Source organism: Arachis ipaensis, chromosome B1 (assembly GCF_059453495.1).
Source record: "Arachis ipaensis isolate K30076 ecotype BB chromosome B1, ASM5945349v1, whole genome shotgun sequence".
In the NCBI taxonomy this organism is placed as follows: Eukaryota; Viridiplantae; Streptophyta; class Magnoliopsida; order Fabales; family Fabaceae; genus Arachis; species Arachis ipaensis.
This window is the reverse complement of record NC_142436.1, coordinates 141,365,167-141,385,851: the sequence shown is the minus strand read 5'-3', so window position 1 is coordinate 141,385,851 and position 20,685 is coordinate 141,365,167. Positions and strand designations below refer to the sequence as shown.

Genomic DNA, 20,685 nt, shown 5'->3' with positions numbered 1-20,685 from the left:
TGACTATGATCAATCATCTTTGTAGTTTAGGGAATTTTTTTATCTTAATTTTTAAGGTTAAATAGGCATATTTTGAAGGATAGCAAAGCCATCCTTCTTTTTCGGGTATTGATATCAAAGTCATCTTTATCCAATTAGTTTTCCTTTTGGATTAACAAATTAATTGAGAAGACAAAAAGATGGAAGGAGATTCAGTGAAGTTAATAGGATTTTGGGGTAGTCCAGCTGTTCTAAGAGTGAAGTGGGCACTAGCAGTTAAAGGAATAGAGTGCCAATATGTGGAAGAAGATCTCAGCAACAAGAGTGATATGCTCTTTAAATACAACCCTGTCTACAAAAAGGTACCTGTTCTTGTGCACCAGGGTAAGCCCCTTGCTGAATCACTGCTCATTCTTGATTATATTGATGAGACTTGGAAGTAAAACCCAGACCTGGAAGCAAAACCCTCTTCTTCCACATTCTCCTTATGAAAGGGCCCAGGCAAGATTCTGGTCCAAATTCGTTGATGACAAGGTAAGAGAGTTGCAGCACCATATTTAGTATCAATCATTTATAGAACTGAAAAAAATGGTCTTAGAGACTATTATGAATTATCAAATCCTCTGAATTATTTAGTTACTAAAAACACTGAAAGCATTTATTTTTAGTAAAGATATATTCAGACACAAAATATATAATTTTTCTGTGTGTGCTATGAGAGCAGATAAATGCTCTTACTCTTGACTATTTATTGTCTTAGTTTGATGTTAGTTTTTTTTTTATTAATATTTTTATTTTACCTGTAATGCTAATGTGCAAGACAATTAATTAATGAGAGCAAGAATAATGATTTATTCTCCATACAGTTAAGAATAACTCCAAAATATAGAGACAAAAATATGACATAAAATTGTGTCTCTTGTCTTTATTACTAGATTTTAGACATATTACAAATTGCATAAATTTCTATTAATAAGTGGTTATAATTAAATGTGGAGTCAAAATTGTGTAGTTCACAGAGATGATAGAATTTCTTATTACAAATGAAGGGTAATTTTTAAAAAATGTTACGTATTTGTTCATGAAAAATCAGCTTTATGTATTTGTGTATAAATAAAAAATATATATATATTATTATCAGTGTAAAATCAGCCCAAGCATTTTGAACACATCTGATGCACCATGTAATTAAGATCATTGGATTATGTTAAAAAAAATCCCACGGTTGAGATGATATTAATTTTTAAAACTTTTTAAAAATTAAATCAAAGGATATAATATGGTTCAAAATTCTAAAAAGACCCCTCCTCTTCCTTAGAGTAAAACGAAACCCTCCCCACCTGTCTACTAATCTGGGTAAGGCAGTTAGGCAGATTAAAACGAAACCCTACACTGTCTCTGTGTGCTAATCTGGGAAACGCTTCCTTGGATGAATGCCGACGACATCATCCCGAATGCCGGTGTTACCAATGTTAGTGCCAAGAAGGCCATGACACCGATGTTGTCGAGGACAACGGTGAAGGGGAAGAGCAAGATTACATGGTTTAGGTGACAAGAAGACACGGATGGGGATATAACCATGTGTTACCGTGGTCATTGACGCCCCGTTGATGGTTTCGAGCTCCTTCTCGAATCTCGTAAGATTTTTTCAATGCCAATTTTTGAGAAATCACTTGTTAGATCTCAGTAGAACTACACTCAAGATTGTAATTATTATAATATGAAAAGCAAAATCACAATTGCAGATTGTACGATAACAATTTTTTGTGTGCAAAGATTTAATTCTGGAAATTTTATGCTATATTACTGGAAGAAGGTTTAAAATAAGAATTTACATAGTACTTGCATTCAATTTCTGATTATGTGGATATCAAAGGGAGCTTCATGGGTTGCAATTTTGTTGATTTTTCATTATGATTCTATTGTTTGTAGAAGACATTAATTACTTTATTGTGATTTTCCTCCTTTGTATTAGAATAAATTGTAAATTTCTATGGTTACCTACCTGCCTTGTTTCAATAGTTAAATCTGAACAGTCAAATATGATAGCAAAACTATTCTGGTCAACTCCTTTGAGCCTTACCATTGAAATTTGAAAGTCCACTACTCTTGAAATATATTCCCTCTGACCATTATGTCCCAAATGCTTCTTACTATTCAGAGAACTAGGAAAAATAACTAAATGCATGAGCATTAAGCTTAGTTCAGAATTCTCTCATTTTGACTTATTGGCTTGTTTTTACTTGTGTGATTTAGGTCTATTAAACTTCTAATTTGGTGAGTCTAAGTTAAGTCCATGACAATAGAGGCATCAGAATCAAGAGTGAAATTTCATTCACCAATGGAGATTGGGAGCAGGTGGTCATAAAACCTTTTAGCATATTTTTGTTTCATTCTACTAATAAACTTTTGGCACAGCTGGAGCCTGGATTCCAACCACCAATATCAGAAGTGGCTCAAGCCTTAGTACAGTTGGTGCAGCGAGCCAACATGAGCAGGCGAACTACTTTTGGATCTAATCAAGGAGGATCCAATCGAGGGAGTGATGTACCCGCCATACATGATGATATGTGAATGGGAATATCATCCTTGTGTCATTCTTGAAAAGAAATGTAGTTATCACTATCTTCTGATGTACTAAGAAAATGGATGAAAGAATGTCTCAATTGTTATTTTATTGAATAATTTCATTTTATTTGAGCTAAAGAGTTCAGTTTTGTTATTAGTGAACCTAGATGATTCTTTTTGTTCCATTTTTTATTTTTTATTATATTGAATTGGTTGTTTATGATGTTATGTGTATAACTGAATTCAATAAATTTGGATAACTTTTTTCTTTGGCCAAGAAACTTGCTCTTTTTCCTTGTGAAAATCATATTGGATTTCATGCTCTAAAAAAATAGCGAGGATGAATGGATTGATAACGTGGAAGAACTGAAGGAGCTCGGAGTATCCTTTTTCAAATCTTTATATGCTCCTAATAACTACAATTTATTTTTACCTGATTTTCCTGTCACAGGTAAGTTCCCTAGGCTGACTGAGGCTGAGTTAAACCATTTGAGCAGAAATATTACCCATGAAGAAGTTAAACATGCTGTGTTCAATATGGGAAGCTGGAAGGCGCCAGGAAGTGATGGACTGCCAACAAAATTTTTCCAGCATTCCTGGGACATTGTATCTGATTCGGTGGTGAATTGGGTGCATATGATCTTTAGAAATCCTGAGAATATAGCTGGAGCAAACCAAACCTTAATTTCTATCATTCCTAAAGTTCCCTCACCTGAAAACTTTGCACAGTTCAGACCTATCAGTCTTTGTAACGTCTGCTATAAAATTATTACTAAAGTTATTGCAGAAAGAATAAAGGCGCACTTGGGGTACATTGTCTCTAACACCCAGGCTAGTTTCATCCCAGGAAGAATTAGTGCAGATAACATTTTGGTAGCACAAGAGGTGATCCATACTATGAGGATGAGAGCTAGTGGTAAAGGACTCATGGCAATCAAAATAGACTTGGAGAAGGCCTATGACCGTCTAAATTGGAATTTTATCATTGACACTCTCAAAGATATTGGCATCCCGAAGAATATTGTGAATGTTATTCACTTCTGCATCTCCTCCCCCACTATGAGTTTGCTTTGGAATGGTTCTCCATCAGAGACTTTCAACCCAATAAGAGGCATTAGACAGGGAGACCCCTTATCCCCTTATCTTTTGTCCTATGTATTGAAAGACTCTCTCAACTAATTAACTCCTTAATAGAGCAGAAAAAATGGAAACCTATCAAGTTGACTAGGAATGGTCCTCATCTATCTCATCTTTGTTTTGCAGATGATCTCGTTCTTTTCGCGGAAGCAAGCAAGGAGCAGGTTCGAGTAATCAAGGAAGCTTTGGAGACCTTTTGTAAAGCTTCTGGTCAGAAAGTCAGCCCTAGCAAATTCTGCATCTTTTTCTCCAAGAATGTTAATCACAACAGAAGAGAGGAGCTCAGCAAAGATCTTGGTATTCCGCTAACCAGCAATTTAGGAAATTACCTCGGCGTACCGCTCATCTACGAGAAGTGCGAAAAACACCACTTTCAACCAATTCTAGACAAGATGCAGGCCAAATTGTCAAGTTGGAACATGAAAACCCTTTCTCTTGCCGGAAGATGCACCCTTGTTCAATCGGTTTTGTCTACCATTCCGAGCTATACTATGCAAACAATGAAGATGCCTAAGGAGGTCTGTAATAAAATTGATAAAATGTGTAGAGACTTTCTCTGGGGATCTAATGTAGAGAACAAGAAAATTCATCTTTTGAATTGGGATACCATTTGCCAGCCAAAGGAATTAGGAGGGCTAGGATTGCGGAAGGCTCAAGAATCCAACGACCTTTTTCTCATGAAATTAGCTTGGGGGCTGGTGCATAATGAACAAGCTCTCTGGGTGAAAGTAATGAAAGCGAAGTATAGTTGCGGGGACAGCCTTATTCCAAAGGTTACTAAAAAAGCGAAGTGCTCTAATGCTTGGAGAGGTATTGTTAAAATTTGGGACCGATTTCAAAGCAATTTAATCTGGAGGATTGGAAATGGAAGAAGCATTAAATTCTGGAAAGATCACTGGATTCCTGGTATCTCAGATCTGAGCGAGTTATCGATGGAACAGATCGGGGAAGACAGAGCTGACGAGGATTTAGCAACCTATGCTACGACGGAAGGATGTTGGAATTGGGAGAGGTTAGCTCAGCTAATCCCAGAGGAGATTATCGTTATGATTCGTACTGTTAAAGCTCCCCACCACTCCCTCGGACCGGATTCCCTAGGATGGCTACCAAAACCTCAGGGCAGTTTCTCTATCAAATGAGCCTACAAAAGCTACTATGTTGAAGATAGGGACTCAGACCAGATTTATAGAATTTGCTAGAAAACCAGGGTTCCCCAGAGACTGAGAACCTTTGCTTGGCTCCTAAGCCATAACGCGCTGCTAACTAATCTAAAAAGAAGTGTTCGGGGGCTTACCGATAATGATTGCTGTCCGAGATGCCCGAATCTTGAAGAGAGTCTGCTCCATGTGCTGAGGGACTGCCCATACGCCCAAGGCATTTGGATGAGCAACTCAAATAGAGACCTGCAGGACCCTTTCTTCAGCCAGAATCTCCAAGACTGGCTCTACGATAACCTGTCCAGGACTTCTCGCACTAGCTGTGGGACTTCATGTCCCACTTTCTTTCTCACTTCTTGTAATATTATCTGGCGGAAAAGAAATGAATTAATTTTCAATCAAGATAACATCCCTTTTGAAAGAGTAATCCCAGAAATTAGAGGGGTGGCCAGAAACTATGAAGAAGCGTTAGACCTTACAGAGAGAAGCATCAAAACCTTCAGAGTGACAAACTCGATCCTTATTGGTTAGAAGCCACCGGAAGCGGGCTGGAGCAAACTTAACGTTGATGGCTCGGTCCTGCAAACTTCAAATTCTGGCTCGTGTGGCGGCATTCTCAGAGATTCGAACGGCCTGGTTATGGCAGGGTTGATGATGAACATTGGAAAGGTAACCATTACTAAAGCAGAACTTTGGGCAATCTACACAGGTCTTAAAATTGCAATTGATATGGGAATGGAGAAGGTACAAGTAGAGACAGATTCTACCTGTGCAGTGAATCTGTTGCAGCATGCATCTACGGACCTCCATAATAGCACCTCCCTCATCCGTGCAATTAAAGAGCTCCAGGCAAATCCAGGTGACTTCCGAGTGAAACACGTCTTGAGAGAAGCCAATTTTAGTGCCGACGTTCTAGCCAAGCATGCCCATAATCTTCCGGCAGGGCTCCACCATTTTGTTTTGCCTCTCCCCTTTCTTGTTCCAACAATTGAAGCTGATAGGAGGCAACGAGTGTTTGCGAGAATAGTAAATGGCTAATTAGTTTTCTTGTTTTGGGCCTCTATCCCCCTTCTCAATCAAAAAATTAATGACATCTTCCAAATTTTTGAGCTATATTCTTCAGGTTTTCATATGGTTAGTAGCTTTGGTTTAGACGAATCTTTGACAGACATAAAACTTTCTTGTCATGAAATTGTACGTGAAAAGCTTTTGAGTATTACATAACTTATTTGAATGGCGATTTAGCATGGCATAAAGCTTTGGTAGTTGAATTGGAGGTAAAATATTAACCAAAGTTTTCTTGATATGGTGTAGGATGTAAGATCAAAACACAAAAAAATCATACAAAATTGTATATTGTAAGTATAAAAAGAATGGTTAAGTTTCTTCATCAAATTTTCATCATTTAGGCTCCACGAAGGATTCAATATAAAGCAATGTTAAAGGCTTGCAATATGATTAACTAAAAGTCTAAATAAATTATTCATTCATCGGTAACAACTTAATGTATAAAAAACTACTTAAAAGCAATTCGGAAAAGAAAATATCAATGATACATCATACTTCATCCAAACTATACCAGCATCAAATCTTATAAAAGAAGACAGCATGGTCAAAAGGCACCACCAGAAAGCGGCCCTTTTAGGCACCATAGTGTGTATATGATTTTTCTAGAAGAATTTCAAAAGCATCTATATTTTTTACCGATCCTACTTTCACCCTGCTATTATACACAAATGCAAAATTAGATCTCACTGTAGATAGATAGCTAGAAAAATGCAAAACTACAAAATAGGAGAGAAAATAAACATATTTAGCATAACCAGTAAAAAGCATTTTTCAATTTTGATCATCAAGTATCGACCCCTTTTTAAATGTCATCTTCACATGAAGTCCTTCTTGCTTTGTTGTCCCTATCCCAATATGCAGGCATGTATTTGTCAAGAGATAGCTTCCCACTGAATGATTCAAGTGGCTCTTCTAACAGAAGACCGCTGTAATGGTGCTGCATCTGCAAACTCGTGTCCATGACCATGTCACCGAACATTATACGAAGAACCTTGAATAAACAAGCAGAAACAATTTTTGAAACAGTTAGGCACTTAGGCAGAGAACACAACCTCAAATGTCAGAGTTTCTATCCTGTCCTATAAATATTCTGCCCTGTCAGAGATCCGACTACTATGGAAAGAAATCCATAGGAATAATCTAGTTCCAAATTACACATTTTGGTACACTGCTAACTTTGCTAACAAATTTTGAACTACAAAAAATTATTAAGAATATGTTTATTATATAAATCAAACACAAGATGAGTCAGGCCAGTTCAAAATTATTCTGCTACATCACAAACGGACCAGGCATAATTTTAAAGAAACATAAACAAAGGAATTTAAACTCTTCTTTTATTGATGCAATGGATGGTTCTGCTCCGCCTCATCATCATCATTTGCCCCTGAGATTTAAGAGACATAAACACAGAAATTAAACTAGAACATCATGAACAGAAACATAAACACAGAAATTGAAATCAAAATTATAAAAACAAGAGTAAAGTATCGTTTTTGTCCCCAACGTTTGGGGTAAATCCTATATGTCCCTAACGTTTAAATCGTCCTATTTGTATCCCTAACGTTTGTAAAAGTGATTCAATGTTATCCTGCCGTCAATTACACATCATGAATGCTTTAGTTTGAGTTTTAAAAATCTCTTCTTGATGTTAGAATACAAATGTCTGGGATAGAATCGATGATCTACTCCGAAAAATAACTCATCAAATGTTGAAACTAATTCCTACAATATTTACATAATTTACTTTTCTAGGGACATAATTGAATCTAAACACAAATAGTGGATATAATATTAAAATCGATCACATCCAAGTGAGACCTAATTGATAATAAATATATCCAAGTGAGAATAATTGAAAAATATAATCTGATTTGTTAGTATAATTGATAGTAGGATAACATTGAATCACTTTTATAAACGTTAAGGATACAAATAGGACGATTTAAACGTTAGGGACATAAATAGGACTTACCCCAAACGTTAGGGACAAAAACGATACTTTACTCTAAAAACAAATACCAAAATTTTTTAACCCTCATAACTAGAACCCAAAAAAATTCAAACAACCAAATAAACAGAACAAAACAAATAATTGAATGAAATGAATGAAATAAACTCATACAAAAAACCTTAACAAAAAAATAAGTATAAAAAAAAAATAATTGAATGAATTCAATGAAACAAATTCGTACAGCAAGAAGATAAAAGGAACAAAAAAAATGAAATCAATCAATGAAGCAAATTCATATATACCTAAGTCTGAGGTTCCATTGAAACTCTGGAAGTAGAGCACCACAGCGCTGACGATGATGCTGACTTGCTGAGACCCACGCCTCCACTCTGAGGCTGAAGACGAATGACGCGAAGAGAGAAGATAGATACTGAGAATGAATGAGACAATGAGGTACTGGGCTGAGGAGATACAGAAAAATATTACAGCTTCTTTCCACCAGTTGAACAGAGCAGAGCTTCAGGCGGCGGCGGCAGTGAAGAAAGACGCAGTCACGGTGGCAGAGGATGGAGTGTGTACGAAGAGAAGCAAAAACGAAAGGAATTTGTGGTAAATGTAAAAAAATAATAATTACTATTAAACTCGCATATGAGGCATATCTATAAATTATTATTTGTGCACATCAGAAAAGCTCAAAAGAGTTGATAGACAGATCCTGTTTTCAGTATATACAAGTGTAATAACCCGTGCCATGCACGTGAGAAAATTAAAATTAAAATTTTAAATTATTCTATTAAAATTAATTTAAATTGTAATAATTTAATTAATAAATAAATAATATGATGTGCATTGTTCGTGTTTTTTAAATATAATATTAAATGTATTAACTCAAATGTAGCTATTAAGTGTATAAAAATTATGTTTGAATTATGAATTTTTTAAATGAAACAAGTGTAATAGTCCGTGCCATGCACGTGATAAGATTGAAATTATAATTTTAAATTCTTTTGTTAAGATTAATTTGAATTATAATAATTTGATTAATAAAAATGTAACATATTATGTATTGTTTATTTTTTCTTAATCTAGTATTAAATGTATTAACTCTAAAATAGTTATTAATTAGTTTTAGTAATTTACTTTTTTCAATAAATCAAACATATATACTCAATGTGACCATAAATAACCTAGTAATATTTAGACCCACCAAAAATTTTTTATATGTTGTTTTACTGTCAAGTAAGAACATATCAAAATCAGCTCAAAATAAATAATAAATTATTAGAGAATTCTAATGCACAAAATTCTCTAATAAACAATAAATAATTTAAACCCACCAAAAAATAACTCAACACTTTTCTTTGATACCTGCAAAACATATACCTGAAATAATATTATATCAATGTTAGTATACAGTTTTACAATCATCGACCGTATTTACTATACGTGACTCCCTCTTAAAAGTTATTCTACATACGTGTGTAGTCGAAAGATAAATTACTGGACTTTATTTTATTTTTCTAAATTACTATAATTATGCATTATTCATTAAATGCTACTTGTAATATAATTATAATAAAGATATTTTTCTAAAATAAATTTAGAAGAGAGAATAGTGCTTTTATTTTGGAGGAAAAATGAATTCATGAGGAATTGACACTTCACTTTTATTAGTTGATAATGTATTAAATATTGATTTTATATAATTATAATAAAGATATTTTCCTAAATTAGTATAATCATGCATTATTCGTTAAATGTTAATTGTAATATAATTATAATAAAGATATTTTTCTAAAATAAATTTAGAAGAGAAAAAAGTGATTTCATTTTAGAGAAAAAATGAATTCATGAGAAATTGACACCTCACTTTTATTAGTTGGAGGAAAAATCCAATTTTATATATTTCTCGTTATTATATATTTTTCTCTAATCATATATCCACTGTTTTCTTTCCTTCGTTTCAGCATTTTAAATCTGGGTTTAACTTGTCGTAGTTCTCACTTCTCAATCATTCTATTAGATGTAGTTGATAACTATTGAAATTCTTTGATTAACATAGGAGAAAAATATATTATTATATGATAGAATTAATATGAGTATATTTTGTTATTAAATACACAAAGTTAATGTAAAATAAAAGTACACATAAAAAAAGCAAAGAAAATAAAATTAAAATAGCAAAAATGATAAAAAGATTATTTTTACAATTTGTTTTGTCATTTTTATGTATAGAAGATTAGAAAATAATAAACTTTTGACTAAATTAATTTTGTATTTGTTGTATTCAAATTAAATAAGTAATAAGTTATATTATTTTAATTTATTCCTTAAATTTATATATCATAAAAATCAAATCAATATACATAATTTTAAATTGTGTGATACTTAAATATCTAATCAAATCAATTAGTTGATATAATTAATGCATCATAATGAATTGTATTTAATGAGTTAAATAAAATAAATTAAGAAACATTCTCAGAAACATGCTACGTTGATTCTATCATTAAATGTAAAAAATCGATTTTTATATAATAGAATCGATAATATAATAGACGGGAGAAAGAGAAAGATAAACATTTTAGATCTTAGGTTGTTTCATTTGGATGTTGTAATATGGGTATCACATTATTTTACTTATTCTACCCTATGGACCTTTTTGCAACTTTATTTCAGTATTAATAGAATTTCACTACCTTTTAGTAATAAATTAAAATCCAAAATAAAATTGAAAAAAAAAAGTAAAGAATATAAAACTATTGATTGAAATTTTATTTTATTTTTTGTTATTATAACAGGTATTTTTATTTAATATACCAACATCGTACAAAATTAATCGTAAAAAAAGTATAAAATATAAATAAATATACTGAATTAAGAAATAAAATTATATTTGTTATCTCATTTTTACTTTTAGCAGCACAATAGAATATCATGTACTCAACATAATTTAAGATGTAAATTATAATTAATTATACTTTTTATTTTAAAATATTTAAAATTAATCTTAATATAAATAAAAATAATTTATTATATTAAATAAATTAATAGAATAATATAAGTTAGCTATTTTTTTTATTAATTTTGTTATTTTTTTCTGACTACCTTTAAAATTACAACTTTTTTTTTAAATTTGACCGTGAAATAAAATTAGAGTTGTTGGTCTACACCATTAAAAAAAATGATACTATGCGATTACATTTCTACATATAACATGTTCCTAAATTTTTATATGCTAAACTTAAGATTTTGTATTTCTTTGTTTATGCCATAAATAAGTATTATTTACAATGATTCGTATTGATTTAAAAGCTTAAAAATTTTTGTACGTATTAATTTTATATTTAATATTAAAACATGAAAATTTACTATGTTATTTTGCTATTAATGTTTGTAGTATTACATTATAAAATATAAAAATTAAAATAATTATATATAGCTTAGATGGATTGAACTAAAAATAAAAATATAAAACAGAATTGTATTATTAAATTTTAGTAATTTTAATTAGTTAATAATATAAAATAAGATAGAAGTGACTATTTATAATTGAATAGTTTTGTTTGATTAGATTAAAAAAATCGAAAAACACTCTAAATAAAAAACCAAATTAATTTTAATATTAAATTTATTAATATAATTTTAATTTTATATAATAATTAGATAATAAATTAGTAAAAGCAAATGGAAGGATGGCTTTAATTAGTATTTGATAAAATATTCCTTTAGAATAATTAAAAAAAGTAAAAGTATGATTTATTAAAAATAATACATTTTTATGTTTAAAATACATTTAAATAAAATATTTAGAATAACATAGCTTCATGAATATTAATCATTAATCAATTATGAACTAACATAAAATTATAATATGATTTATTGACAAAAAATAATCAATAATTAATATTAATAAATATAAAAATCATCTAAACACTTTGATTAAAAATATGAGTGGTTAATTATCATTTATTATTAATAATATTTTGTTCATAACTAAAACTAAAAATATAATTATTCAGATTTAGATTTTAGAAGAATAAACGTATAAGTAACAAATAATCTATTTTATCATGCATATTATAAATTAATGAATTAAACTAACTAATATAATAAATTATAATTAATTAATTGGTATAAATTATAATAAATTATATGATATTTAAAAAAAATAAAATGAATAAGAAGAAAATAAAAAGAAATAGAAGAGATAAAAGACTACAATAAAATAAATTAAGTGTGAGAATTTTATTTTTTTTTTTACAAATTTTATATCACATCCGTTTCAATAATAATAAATAAAAATACATCAACTTGATATCTAAGAGAAAATGATGCGATAAAATCATAACACAGTTCTAAAACAAAAGTTTAAATTAAACCATAATATCATTGCACAACACAAATTGAAAGTAATTTCACACTATAATATACCACACAAACAGGTAAATGACTTAAGCTTAATTACGGAAATTTTTTTATTTATGCATACATGATAACACCATGGTCTATAAATGCTTCATGGATAACATATCATATATTGCTCTGAATGATGAACACGGGAGTTGAAGAGTGTGTGGTGGTTTGTATCCACGATAGTTGATTTCTTGCGACGACGCCTCATAGGAAGAAAAAGAATTGTTGTAAAAGCTACCTAATGAAAGAGTAATTGATAAATGAACGATATTTTCTTCTAGCATATATGGTCTTTTATAGTGGTAAAATAAAAATGGAAGGAATAAAATTTTATATTTTTATACTCGGAATAGAATTTCATATTTATCGTAATAAAATTAAATAACTAATCAGTTATAATTCATGTATTTAAATAAATAAAATAAATTAAATAAAAATATTTTTAAGAATTAATCAAATCAGTTAGTTGATACAAATAATTAGTATAATTGATTTTATTTGATTTATTGAATTCAAAAAAATAAATTAGGAAATAATTGATTTAATTAATTACTTGATATAATTAATTTATTATAATTGATTGGATTTAATAAATTAAAAAAATAAATAGGAAAACATATGACACAATGATTTTTTAAACTAAATTAATTTGTATTTATTGTATTTAATCATTATAAGTAACGAATCATCTATGTTATTATGTACCTTATAAATTAATGAAATAAAATAATTGATATAATAAATTACAATTATTTGATTGATATGAATTATAATAAATCGTGTGATATTTAAATATCTAATCAAATCAATTAGTTGATATAATTAATTTACTGTAATAAATTGTATTCAATGAATTATAAAAAATAAATTAAGAAACACGCTCAAAAGTAGTGACGAATCCAAAAATTTTAAATAGTGGAGGTAAACATATAGCATATAAAAATAATAAAAAATATTTATAAATATATCAAAATATATAAAAAATAAATAATATAAAAATATTAAATATTAAATAATTTTTATGTAATCATTATCAATATTAATTTATTGATAAATAATAATATGGTTATTAATTTATCTTTCTGTAAATTAAATATAATAATAATAATAAATAAAATTAATCAAAATATAAATAAGTTATCTTCTAATCAATAATAAAAGTGAAATATATTTTTTTATGAATTATATACAATAAATGGCATTTTAAATAAATGATATTTTTTATGTTATATTTTTTCAATAAATGATATCACGGGTAATTATCATTATCATTATTATTATTATTATTATTATTATTATTATTATTATTATTATTATTAAAATGATTAAAAGTATTTTTAATTGATAATTGATAAGTAGTTTAATAATGCATTAAATATTGATTTGATATAATTATAATAAAGATATGTTTCTAAATTAGTATAATTATGTATTATTCATTAAATATTAATTATAATATAATTATAATAAAGATATTTTTTATAAAATAATTTAGAATAGAGAATAGGAAAGTTCATTTTAGAGGGAAAACGGAGTCACGAGAGATCGATACCTCATCTTCATTAGTTGGGGGAAAACCCAGTTTTAATATATTAAGTAGATAGATTATTCCATTTAAAATATTTAAATTATGATTTCAATCATAAATTACAATTATGATTTAAAAAATTTTCTTTGATATAATATTACATTTTTTTCTCCACTTTATTATTAATATATTGATATTGCAAGTCTAAATTATAGTATTTTACTGAATCTTGACTGAAAAAAAAAATAGTTACGTGTTTCTACCATTTAATTTATTTAATACACCATGTACTAACACTAACGGTATTTTTTTTAAAAAATATATTGATAAAAATAGATATAATGTAATTACAAATATAACATAAATAAATAAAATATATAAATAAATGCGAAACCAATATGTTACCAATATCTTTGTTAAATTTTATAAATTAGAGAATAAATTATATATTCAGTTACTCAGTGATCATATAAATGATCAAGTAATTGGATTGTAAATTGATCTCATAGTATACATCTTATTTTTTTCTCATTTTTGAATGAAAGCGAGAATTAAGAGAGTAAGTAGTAATACATAAAGAAAAAAAAATTTGCACCACAACACATAATTATTACCAAAAGAAATATTCATATTAAAATATTAAAATTTTACATACTGCAAATCATGAAGATCAATCACAATGTACTGGTCACTTCTCTCTATTTTTGACCATGATATAAGTTTTTCTTTTCCACTCAGGAGTCCAATAACATCTAATTGAACAAAAAAAATTGAATTAAAAGTACCAAATTAAGGACAAATGAGTGAATAATATAAGAAATTATAACTTCGTACGTGTATAAAATAAAGAGAATTTACTGATTTATTTTATTTTAAACGATAAAACTAACAATAGTATATTAATAAATGAATATACCTTTTAAAAAAGTCACAATACAATTTCAAATATTTTCATAAATAAACTGTTAAAATTTTTGTTATCAATAAAATGATATTATTATACAATTTTTTGGCAAAATTTAAAATCAAAAGGAAAATAATTTTGTGTGGGTTAATATAAACTCTTAAAATATATTTTGCACGTGTGTACAGTCACAAGATATATTCTGCTTGATTTCTCAATCTCAAAATTTGAAAAGACATAGACCTTCCTTTTTACCAATTCATTCTCAAATATTTTTATCAAATAATTCTTGATTGAACAATGAATTTTATCGTACTGCAAAATAAATTAAATATAAAAGCTATTAAAAAGAATTGTCTTTAACTTGTGAAATGGTGTACTAATAAAATTAACTTAAAATATGAACTACAAATAGTTATAAGAATTAATTTTGATGCACTAACAGTGTAAAGTAGTTTTACACGTGCATCCAATTACGTAATGACACATCAATAAAAATAAATACCTTTCACATTGACCGCGTGAATGGTCATCTAAAAAGAACAGATGTGATTGCACGACTGTGTAAAACGCTTTACACTGTCAGTACATCGAAATTAAACTTTATTTATAAATTGAACTTAGCATTACTTGAAAAAATTTAGTAAATGAATCAACTAATCTTATCATCTATTAGAACTATTTCTATGTAAGCCGTCTTGCTCTTGTCAAACTTGGATTAGACTTTCTATAGGCTTATAATTATTGTCTTTATTTTCCATAATTTCTCTTCGTATAATCTACTATAGGTGATACTATTGATAGAATCATAGTCCTCGTCATTAGCATGGAAAAAAAATAGAATAAAGACTATATCAAAATTATAAATTTTTTAAATGATAAACATGAAAGAAAATTTACTATTGCTTATTATATATACTAATAATATGTCAAAAATTTTAAAATATACTAATAATACTAATAGTTTAAGGATAATTGTACTACAGTTATAATAAATTTAGTTATTACTCTAAATAAATAAAATAAATAATATATTTGAAAACCAAAGAAAAAAATATTAGCCGTAATTATGTTTGGAATGTTCCTATATTTTTTTTTTCATTTTTTTTTTGCTTGCCATTCTTTCACCGCAATGTTAGATCAAAGAAACTCTAAATTTGAAATATAATAATAAATATGTCATGTGATAGAAAAATAATAAGCTAAAAAGAAATATATATATATGTTATTGCTATATAGGGAGCCGATACACAAAGATATGTTATCGTAATAAAATATCACACTATGAATAATTATATTTGTCAAGTAAATTTATTTATACTCTATATCTATTATATTATTTTATGTAAAATTAAAATCTACTCTTTTAATTTAATATTATATATATATATATATATTTGCTTCCAATATTTTTCAAAATTAAATTGAAATTATGTCTAAAGTCTTAACACGGTAAACGGAATATAATTAATATATAATATTTTAATAATTAAATACCAAAAATAAGTTAATAAATAACAATAATTAATACCTAAATATCATATCATATCATATCATATATATATATATATATATATATATATATATATATATTTATTTATTTATTTATTTTTGATATTGTCCAAAATTAAATTAAAATTATGTTCAAAGTCTTAATACCGTAACGAAATATAATTAATATATGAAAAATTGTTTAATAATCCATGCCATGTACATGATAATAAATTGTTCAATAATTTGTACTATGCATGTGATAAGGTTAAAATTATAATTTTAAATTATTTTATTGAAATTAAGTTGATTGTAGTAATTTGATTAATAAAAAAGTAACATGTTATGCGTTTATTTTTTCTTAATCTAGTATTATATGTATCAACTCTAATATAGTTATTAATCGTTTTTGTTAATCTACTTTTTTTCTAAATTTATGATTTAAAATAACAATTATAAATATTAATAATTAAAGAAATTATTATATTATAATTATTTACGTTTTATTCCCAAAATTAAAAACATACTATTCTTTTTTTATTTAATGGTTTTTTTATTTGTACTACCAGTATATATTGATCGATTAGTCAATAAATTTTTTATTCATAAGATACATTTACTTATTTTATTTATATAATTTTAAATATTTCCTTATTTAAGTATACATATATATTAAGTCACATATATTAATTATTTTTTTATTTTTTTATTATAAATATTTTTTTTAGCCTACGATCATTCAATGATTTTGTTATTCTATTAATACCATCATACGCATAATAATATTCATAAATCATACTAATTTTTGTATTTATTTATATGTATATATATCAATTGTTTAGTTAATAATTTTTTTATTTTTAGAATATATTTATTTTGTTAAATAATTTTAATGTTTAATTACTCTGTTGGTCCTTATAGTTTCGCGAAATTTTCAATTAGGTTCCTATACTTTTTTTCCTTTTAATTGAGTCTTTGTACCAATTTTTTTTTTAATTGGGTCCCTACACTTTTTTTTTTCTTCTATTTAGGTCCCTATACCAATTCTTTTTTTTTTTTTAGTTGGGTCCCTATAAAATTAAGCCAATTACTACTAAGAGGGACTTAATTGAAAAAAAATTAGTGCAGGGACCCAATTAGAAAGAAAAAAAGTATAAGAACCTAATTGAAAATTTTATGAAACTATAGGGACCAATAGAGTAATCAAACCTAATTTTAAATACTTCTTTATATAGTTTATATATCTATATATATAAATTGTATGTAAATATATTTAAATCATATATATTAATTTTTTTATCATAATTAATTTTTTTGAGTCTATAATTATTCGATAATTTTTTTTATTCTTTATTATTAATGTTGTAATTTTCATAAATTATAATAATTTTTTATTTATCTATACATATATAATAATTTTGTTATATAATTCTAAATATTCATTTATAACACACATATATATATTAATTGTACATATAAAAATTTAAGTCACATATATTAATTATTTTTTTGTTAAGATTATATATATATATATATATATATATATATATATATATATATAATTATTTTTTTTCTAATCAAATAATAATTTTTTATTTTTTATACCCATTCATCCCCTCCAATCTCTTTTTATATGCATGACTAACAAATTTTTTTTAATGGTGATATTTTAAAAATTTTTCACGTATTTTTATATATTAGCAAGAAAGCAAAATCACGTATTATGACTCTTTTTTTTCACGCCTTAATCTTAATTAATCAATCTTGTGTCCACACAATATAATTAAATTTTTAATCATTCTAATCTATTGATGAATTATATTTCTCTTAATAATTACATTACTAATCTGAAATAAAAAAAAGGTGATACATATATCAAAAAAAAAAACAAACTTAAAAATAAAAAAAAAAAGAAAAAATTTTCATATTAAAAAGTTTAAAAATAACATATCCAAAAAGAATAGTCATAATATATAAATTGAGACAACAATTTAAATTTCTCTAAAACTAATTTAATAAAATAATACCAATATTAGAACTAAATTACTTAAATAATATTTAATCTATTCTAATCCTTAAATACGTATAGATTAGAGTTATTCTCGTAACAACCAACCGAAATAACATCATACGATCGAACACATAGAATCCGTACAAATTTAGACTATCTTCTTGTTAAAATTGTCAAACTAAATTGACTTTTATTCTCTTCAATAGTATTACATTAATGCACCAGAAAGCCGGTAGTTTCTGAAAAAAATCACAATATGTTATAAAATTATTTTTAATACAAAAAGCTTAATAGAAGAAAATTTAAATATAGTACCAATATTTGAATTGCATTTTCAAGGTTAACACAAATTTTTCGAAACTGAATCTAAATTGAGGAAATTCAATCTCATTATATGCTCCACTTCAAATATTTTCGGACAAACGTAGAAAACATGGAGGGGATGTGAGTTGAACTTGACCTACAAAGCTCCTTAGAAACAATTGGCCAATCAAAGAAGAATAATAGATTAGAAAAAAAGAATGCTTTGATTCTTAGATTTAGACTCACTAACCACAAAGAAACACTATATATAGCCTTTAGTAGTACAAAAATAATTATAGAAATTAATTATTGCAATATCAATTTACCACTATGAACATTAGTAACATATTTATGGCAATTAGAATTATAAATTTATGTTTAATTTTTTATATAATTATAATTAGGATATTTTTCTAAATTAGTATAATTATGCATTATTCATTAATTTCTAATTGTAATATAATTCTAATAAAGATATTTTTTAAAATAAATTTAGAAGAGAGAATAGTATATTTATTTTGAAAAGAAAATAAATTCATGAGAAATTGACACCTTACTTTCATTAGTTAGGGAAAAATCCAATTTTAGTATATTAAGTAGATTATTTTATATAATTATAATAAAGATATTTTTCTAAATTAGTATAATCATGCATTATTCATTAAATGCTAATTGTAATATAATTATAATAAAGATATTTTTCTAAAAATAATTTTAGAAGAGAGAATAATGCTTTCATTACATGAGAATAGTACTTTTTAAAAATAAATATATTTTTTAAAATTAGTATAATTATGCATTATTCATTAAATACTAATTGTAATATAATTATAATAAAGATATTTTTCTAAAAATAATTTTAAAAGAGAGAATAGTGCTTTCATTACATGAGAATAGTACTTTCTAAAAATAAAGATATTTTCCTAAATTAGTATAATTATGCATTATTACTTAAATGCTAATTATAGTATAATTATAATAAAGATATTTTTATAAAATAAACTTAGAAGAGAAAATAATGCATTCATTTTGGCAGAAAAATAAATTCATGAGGAATTGACGCCTCACTTTCATTAGTTGGGGGAAAACACAATTTTAATATATTAAGTAGATAAAATTTTAATAATAATACACGGATAATTGAAATAGTTTATATACAGGTTTTTCAAGTTATTATTATTATTATTGGATAATAAATAAGAATTATAATTATATCAATATTTTTAAAATTAATATAATTAAAATGACTAAAAATATTTAAAATTAATTTGCGTTATTAATATCATAAGATTTGATCATTTTATGATTAGAATAAAATATTTTTATCATCATTACCACGACCGGTGCCATTATCATATCATTATCATATATTATTATTATTATTATTATTATTATTATTATTATTATTATTATTATTATTATTATTATTAAAAGTATTTTCAATTGATAATTAAAAAGTAGTTTAATAATGCATTAAATAGTGATTTAATATAATTATAATGAAGATATATTCTTAAATTAGTATAATTATGTATTATTCATTAAATATTAATTATAATATAATTATAATAAAAATATTTTTTATAAAATAATTTAGAATAGAGAAAAGTGTATTTATTTTGGAGGGAAAACGGAGTCACGAGGGATCGACACCTCACTTTCATTAGTTGGGAAAACCCAATTTTAATATATTAAGTAGATAAATTTGTATTCTCATATGTATTATATGCAAGTTGCTGATTTAGTGGCTATTTTTTGTGGACACGAGTTAATTTAATTGGGTGTGACTCTTAACTCTTCACAGTGTATGCTAACGGTTGTGGCAGCGTTTTCCAATGTAGGAGAAGAGCAACAGAAGGCAGCAGAAGAAGCTCGAGAGAATCTGAAGAGGCTTGAGGTTGGACTTGAGGGAAAACGCTTCTTTGGAGGTGATAACATTGGCTTTGCGGACATTGCTATTGGCTGGCTTCCATACTGGATCGGAATAGCTGAGGAAGTTGTGGCCATCAACCTTATTGATGCAGAGTCAATACCTAAGCTTTACTCATGGTTCCATGCTTTTATTGACATTCCAATTATCAAAGAACTCATGCCTCCTCAGCATAAATTGCTCCATCACACCAAGGCATTCCTTCAAGCGTAGACATCATCCCCTTTGAAGGCTATTTC

The 20,685-nt window shown here is 26.6% G+C and overlaps 1 pseudogene; it reads left to right on the top strand.

Moving 5' to 3' along the window:
• Window positions 1-75: 75 nt before the first annotated feature.
• LOC148578649 (glutathione transferase GST 23-like) lies at window positions 76-20,659 on the top strand (annotated as a pseudogene).
• Window positions 20,660-20,685: the final 26 nt, after the last annotated feature.